Genomic DNA, 7704 nt, shown 5'->3' with positions numbered 1-7704 from the left:
ATGGTAATGGTCTGACTCTTTCAAAGTCAGGCTTGCAAAGTGGAAAAGTGTATTTGCTTTAGTGTGAACAAAAAAATATATAAAAATCCTTTATTAATGTTTTACATATGTAGACTAGGACTTCTCATGTTGGAGAAGAGGAAAGGTATGAAAAAGTTCGAGATTGACTATTCCCCAAGATCATTCTTATTTATTTAATTATTTATTTTATATTTTTTATTAAAAAATTTTTTTTGGTCCGGTCGTGTGGACTGAACTCTGGGCCTGGGTGCTGTCCCTCAGCTCTTCAGCTCAAGACTAGCACGCTACCACATGAGCCACAGCACCACTTCTGGCTTTTTTCTTTTTGCTTATGTGGTGCTGAGGAGTCGTACCCAGGGCCTCATGCAGGCAAGGCAAGTGCTTTAACACTGAGCCACCTTCCCAGCCCTATCATTCTTATTTATAAAGTATATCAATGAAAGTAGCCTTGATTCCTCTTAGTATCATGCTTGTTTACATTTAAAAGCATTATTTGTTGCTGGGTTATAAGCTGCAAACACTTGAGTATTAATAAGCAGTCATTTCCTAAGAAAGGAAAGTTATTGTGTTAACAAACCTAAAATATCAAAGACTCAGCATAGTGGAAACTATTTTCTAGCTGTATCACAATTAGTAGATATAGAATTTGTTTCCCATTGTTCCAGTGGACCCATTTTTGTTATCTTCTTTTTCACCATCTAGTGATCTTATAACATCCTATACCATCCTGGGATGTCTGTATCTTTACTAGATTCTCTAATTTCTGTTGGAAAGTTAGGTAGGATAGGAGATTGTATTTTTGTTTCTGTTGTAACTTATTTTGTATTACTTTAGAAACTGTAACTCAAAATGACATAAATTATCTTTATGATATTAGGAGACAGATTTCATTTCCATATTCTTATCCTAGCCTTCTACATAACTTTGGTACTTAGTAATCCTCAAACGTGAAAATAAATATAGGGAGCTTCTTATTTAAATATTATTTAGAATTTCAAGACTTCATTAATGCAAGGCCCTTAGTAGTATGTTCATCATACATGTGTCCAAAGCCGGTGGCAACTTTTTCTTATTCTCAGAAGCTAGTGAAGGGTTAAAGTCTTGAGGCAGTGACCACTTGTTGCTTGTTTAAAATCAGCAAATTAGCAGAGCAGCACGTGGTGGTAATCCAATCACCTGGTTGGTTGAGTGCCTTTATAAGTCCTGCAAATCTTTAGCTTGGTCCTCTCTTCCTAGGCTCTGCTGTGTCAGAGTGTAGTATGAGGCCTGAGCTGCAGCCCATTTAAATAAAACCTTAAAACAGCTGTAAAGTCTGACTCTCAGTGGTCTTCTTGGTGGCAGTTCTGCGACCTGGGCCCAACATATTAGTGGGGGCTTATCCAGGATTCCCCCAAAGACCCCTGAGACCTCAGTCTCCAAACTTAAAACAGTGCTGTTTTTGTTAATTTGTCTTGCCCTGTTGTTGTATGTTTTACTTTCATTTTCCTTTGTGAGGTTGGCCGCTCTTATTCATACTGTGAAAAGCGATGTTAAAGCAGACATGCTTGCATGACAACCATGGAGCAACTGGGAGACTTCCCAGATCCTCTTGTGAAGCGGTTTCCTTGGAAACCCGCCGTGTGAATTGTGGTGTAGGGGTCCTTGGAACCATGCCATGAGAATTGTGGGGCATGGGTCGGTTCGGTGTTGGGCCAGAAATGGCAAAGAGTGCCTCCTAACCGAGGCTTAACTAGCCACTGTGGGTCGGATCTTTCTGCTGTGGGGCATGGGTTGGTGTGGAACCCCCCAGTGTCAGGAGTCAGCGGACCAATTCGGGAGATCTCCACTTAGTAACTGTCAGACCTGCGTGTGTTTTGTTTGTAGTATTTATTGTTTGGTTTTTTTTGACTGTACCACTGACAAGACAGGAAACCATGGGCAACAGTTCATCTAGCCCCCTAGTCTTACAAAAAGAAACTAAGAAAAAGAAATTGTACCCCCCCCCAGTATTTCAGGGAGATAACTTGGAAGAAGAATTGTTTCCTCCCCCATAGTACCCTTCCCAGGTTCCTTTTGCAGAACCTGAGAATGTTCAAGAGGAGGAGGGAGCTATGGAACCATCAGCCGAACCCTCAGCACCCGTCTTAAACTTTCTGAGGGGCCAGTCACTCAATGACGCTGTAGGATCAACCCCCCTTATAATGTAGCGCTTTTCCCTTACACACCGTAGGTCCTGTGGATGCAGATGGTTGACAGCAAATCCAATATTGGCCATTTTCTACCAGTGATCTATACAATTGGTGCACCTAATATGCCCCCTTTTCTAAAAAGCCCCAGGATTTAATTTGTTTGCTTGAAACTATTCTCTTTACTCACCAGCCCACTTGGGATGATTGTAGTCAGCTTTTGCAGGTCCTTTTTACCACAAGAGAGAAACTGTATCCTAGAGTCCACTCGGAAACATGTCCCTGGCCCCACAGGAGCACCCATCATGGATCTTGCCCTAATCGCTGCCTATTTTCCTGAGCTCTAACCAACATGGGACTACAATACAGTTGAAAGTAGGGAGCAACTCCTCATCTATAGCCAGGCTCTGTTGGCAGGTCTCACGACGACTGCTCGCCAGCCTACTAATATGGCAAAAGTTTATGATGTTAGACAGGGAGGAAGTAAAAGTCTGGCAGCACATCTTGAGAGGCTCACGGAAGCTTTTAGTCAACATACCCCATATGATCTTGAGACCCAGGAGTAGGCTCAGATGATTGTGTTTGCCTATATAAATCAAGCTGCACAAAACATAAAGTTAAAGTTGCAGGCTCCATACAGACTTGGTGAAAAGTCTATTAGGGATCTAGTAGCAGTGGGGAAAAGGTTTACAATAAGAGACAGACAGAGGAGCAAAGACAGGAAAGGAAGGACAGAGAATGTGAAATTGAGCTTGAAAAGAGAGACCGGGCCAAGGAAAAGAGGCCAGACTTGTTGGACTCGTCACTATCGCATGCCGAGCATACCTGGTTCACAGACTGCAGCAATTTCATTCGAGATGGAAAAAGGTTCGTGGGCGCAGCAGTCACCACGGACACTGAGATAGTGTGGGCAGAAGCACTCCCCTGGGGAATGTCTGCACGAAGAGCAGAACTAACGGCACTAACAAAAGCCCTACAAATGGGAAAAGGGAAGAGACTAAATATTTACATGAACAGTCGGTAAGCTTTTGCCACCGTGAATGTCCATGTAGCCATTTATCAAGAGACGGGGCTGCTGACAGCTGAGGGAAAGGCTATTAAAAACAAATAAGAAATTTTAAGCCTCATTAGGACCTTTTGGGAACCAGCAAATATTGCCATTATGCACTGCCCTGGCCATCAAAAGGGAACATATTCAATAACCAAAGGAAATAACTTGGCCGATCAGGCAGCTAAGGAGGCGGCCCTCCAGCCCAGAGCTGAAGTAGACCCAGGGCCATGAGCTTTGACACCTGAGCCCAATTCTCCCAAGGCTTGGAGTGGATAAAGAAAATTCCCATGGCCTATAAACCCTCAGACAGAGAAGTAAATAAAGACTGGTAGGAAACTGGTGAGAGGAAACTTATCTTGCCACAAAGATTGGTCAAGGGGTTTCTTAAGAGAATCCATCGGATCTCTCAAATGGGAACCCGAAGAACGCAGGACTTTCTCTGACACTCAGAAGTAAAAATTAGGCAAGGAAATTAACTCATTGAGGACATTGTTAAAAATTGTAAAGTTTGTCAGCTCACCAATGCCCCTAATCAGCCGGTTACAAAAGGAACTTGCTTCCGTGGAAATAGGCCAAGTGTGTATTGGGAAGTAGACTTCACAGAAATTAAAACTGGAAAATTTGGATATAAATATTTGCTAGTTTTTGTAGACACCTTTTCAGGATGGGTTGAAGCCTACCCAACAAAGCATGAGACTGCTAACATCGTGGCTAAGAAGATCCTGGAAAAAATCTTATCCAGGTATGCCTTCCCATCCACCATCGGGCGGACAATGGACCGGCCTTCGTCTCAAAAGTAAGTCAGGGAATAGCCGTGGCACTGGGGACAGATTGGAAATTGCACTATGCGTATAGACCCCAGAGTTCAGGGCAGGTAGAAAGAATGAATCGGACTCTAAAAGAGATCTTAACTAAATTGGCTTTGGAGACTGGCACAGACTGGATATCGCTCCTTCTTTTTGCCCTGTTTCGAGTAAGAAATTAACCCTTTTTTCAAGAGAATTTGATTGTTAGTATTTTGGAATTATGCTTAATATTTATTTGATTGCTATTTTTAAAGAATGCACCACCCAATACTGGTTCTCTTCTAACTTTTTTAGGTCTAATCTATTTCTGAAAGAAACACAGCTATTTGAATAAATGAACTGCTTATTGAAGAAAAGAGATGTTTCTGTGTGTATGTCACCTTAAAAATATACCTACAAGCTATTTATCTTAAAATCATCTATTTTTCATTATGTTCAGATTCTGATAAAATTTAGCCTCTCAACTCACACAATGATAATGCAGTCTTATTTCATGCCTCCTAAAAGCAACCAACAAATTACTTTGTTTTAAAAATATTTTTTTAATTTTTAAAATTATTATTGATTTAAAAATATATTTTTTTTACAAAATTATGCAAGGCAAGTGACATATTAGATATTTAGAGTCATGTTCAGACTCTATGGTGGAAGCCAGAAAGGGAAAAAAATCATGTTTTTATTCTTCCTTGAACCACTCTGATTTACTTCATCTATTTCTGAAAGAATAAAATTCTGGCTTTGCAGCCTTTTGCTTGATATCCACAATGTGACATGCTTCTTTTATTAATAGAAGAATTTGGAGAAAGGATGCGAATTCACACTAGAAAAAGGAGAAGAGGAAAAGAGAAGGAGAAATCTAGATATTTTATTCTTCCTCATCTCACTCACAAGGTCTGGATAATGATTGTGGATATTAGATACATGCTCTAGAGTGATTAAACACTTTGTAGAACAAGTTAACCCCTCAAGTGATCACATAAAGAATGCTTATTTACAAATAAATAATAGCTTTAAACAGGAAGTGTTATCTATTTGTTTAGTACTTATTTAGTATTTGTTTAATTCTGGTGTGCTGTAGTCAACTATCATAAAGGTATACAAGAATGGTAAGAAACTAATATCTTAATATCATATTCTAATATTAGCTTTATTCTTGCTGTGTTTGAGTTTTGTATCAATTTCACATGATATATTCTTCCAGTGTATATGTTGAAAAAGAACATACCCTGTTGAAATATGCTATTTTTTAGCTAAGGGAAAAGAAGTTAGCTCTTAGACACAGACAATGCGATAGAAATCTTCCCCTAGAAATAGTCTTTGATCATTTCTGATTACTTTTTGTAAGCTAAAGTAAGACACATGACCCATCTTGACATTGCAGAGTAGAGGTAAACCTCACCTACAAGAAGCTGATGCAGGACAGAGTAAAATGACAAGATATGCACCACTTGAGATAAAGAGGAAAAAGAAGAGAACTACAATACAATCAATCATAATTACCATCACATGTCTCTGCAGGAAGGAAGCTATTATGTACCTTTGTATCTAAAACTACTGAGATCTTCAAATCATGACTTTTATGCTTGGATGTTACTGGAATTAGAGAACATTTTGATACTGAGACAGCATAAAATCACAAAGAAATCTGGGGTAATCATTTAATACTACATTTTGTTTTGCTAGGAAAAGAAACCATTTTATAGACAATAATTTATACTAGTAACTTTTTTTCAGGAACTGGATTTTGTTAATATATGTGACTACCCACCGGCATAAATGTCTTCATTTATCTGGATCTTGTGCAGCATAGTCAAGTAGATATGGGAGTTCTTCAGTAGCACTTTTTTAAAAGATAGAAAATGTGGACAGGGAACCAATACACATATTTTTCCACTGTCACCATCCACATCCTCTGTCTTCCTTCCTAGGAAACACACCCAATCAATAAAAAGGCTTGGATATTTAGTTCTTGACCTTGAAAGTGGAAGCAGAATGTTATGGATGTTAGAGATGACTGTTAATGATTTTTTTACATAATAATGTCACATGCAAAAGCCCTATGAGTCCTGCAGATCTTAACACTGTACTTCCTTAGGGATGTGATAGGAATGTCAGGTGTACTGGAATTAGTATTGTTTTCCACTTCCTTTTGTACCACCTGACCTAAATTATAATACACAATAATAGAATGAAAAAGTAATGCCATCTTAAAAAAGTCATTTAGAGCTCTGGGAATGTGGCTTCACGGTGCAGTGATTGCTTAGCATGCATGAAACCCCTGGGTTCAATTCATCAGTACCACATAAACAGAAAAAAGTGGTGCTCTGCCTCAAGTGGTAAAGTGCTAGCCTGAGCCAAAAAAAAAAAAATAGCTCAGTAAGATTTCCCTCACCCTGAGTTGAAGCCCCAGGAATGCCATAAATTCATTTAGCTAGTAAATGCCAAATAAAGAACCTATACTTGCAATATATAATTGCTCATTCCAACTATGACCTATCAATAGTTCATAATTCATGTACTTTACCTACATTAGAATATTGCATTGAGAAAAAAAAACGTTTTGTTAATAGGTCATGGCAATTAATATCAGGAATGTGCTTAGATATCAGGTGAAATTCAAAGATTTCAGGCTATTGAGTGGTCACTACTAATCACAATGGGAAGGGTAGTATAAGTGAGATTTGGAAATCTTTTTGCTCAGTTATGGCAACAAAAATGCATAGGCTAATTGATACTTGTGAAAGAAGTGAAGGAATAAATCCAGATGAAAGAAATAAATGATAATAATAACTAAATTATACTAGAAACTGTTCTAGGGAATCATTTTTGGTTATTGAAGAACTAGTTATCAACTAGGCTTATTCCTCATAGCCTTTAGCATTCTAAATCACTTAATTTAGTTCTTAATGTCTGTGTGATAAATTGTATCACACTCAATGTTGTTCTATCATATCTGATCTCCTTTGCTTTCTAAAAATCTCAGTCTTTGCTGGGTCATAGAGGAGCTCTACGTGGAGTCTTTTGAGGAACCTACATACAGCTTTCCAAAGTGGTTAAACAAGTTTACATTCCCACCAACAATGCAGTAGGGTTCCCTTCTGTCAACATCCCCTCCAGCATCTTTGTTACTAGAGTTCTTGATTATAGCCATTCTTACTGGGGTGAGGTGGTATCTCAATGGTGTTTTGATTTGCATTTGTTTTATGGCTAGGGAGCTTGAGAATTTCTTCATTGGTGTCTATTGGCCATCTTTCTTTCCTCTTCAGAGAAGTTTCTCTTTAAGTATTTAGCCCACTTATTTATTGGGTAGTTGTTTATTTGAAGAGCTGTTTTTGGGGATTTAAGTTTGGGAGTTCCAGGTATATTTTAGATATGAGGCTCTTCCCATAAATTGTTATATACACACAGTGGAATTCTATGCCTCCATCAGAAAGAATGACATTGCCCCATTTGCTCGGAAATGGAAAGACTTGGAAAAACAGTATATTAAGTGAAGTAAGCCATGCCCAAGAAACATAGGTCCCATGGTTTCCCTTATTTGCAGTAGCTAGTATATGTCTGAGTCAAGCAGAAAAGTTTAGATAAGTTGTTAGGGAAATGAACCCTAAGATATGTATTCAATTTTTTTTTCTTTCATGCAATAGTTTCTAACATATTTATA

The sequence above is a fragment of the Dipodomys spectabilis genome, unplaced genomic scaffold (genome assembly GCF_019054845.1).
Source record: "Dipodomys spectabilis isolate Male_0828 unplaced genomic scaffold, ASM1905484v1 ptg000616l, whole genome shotgun sequence".
In the NCBI taxonomy this organism is placed as follows: domain Eukaryota; kingdom Metazoa; phylum Chordata; class Mammalia; order Rodentia; family Heteromyidae; genus Dipodomys; species Dipodomys spectabilis.
The sequence above is the reverse complement of the archived record's forward strand: the minus strand, read 5'-3'. Positions refer to the sequence as shown.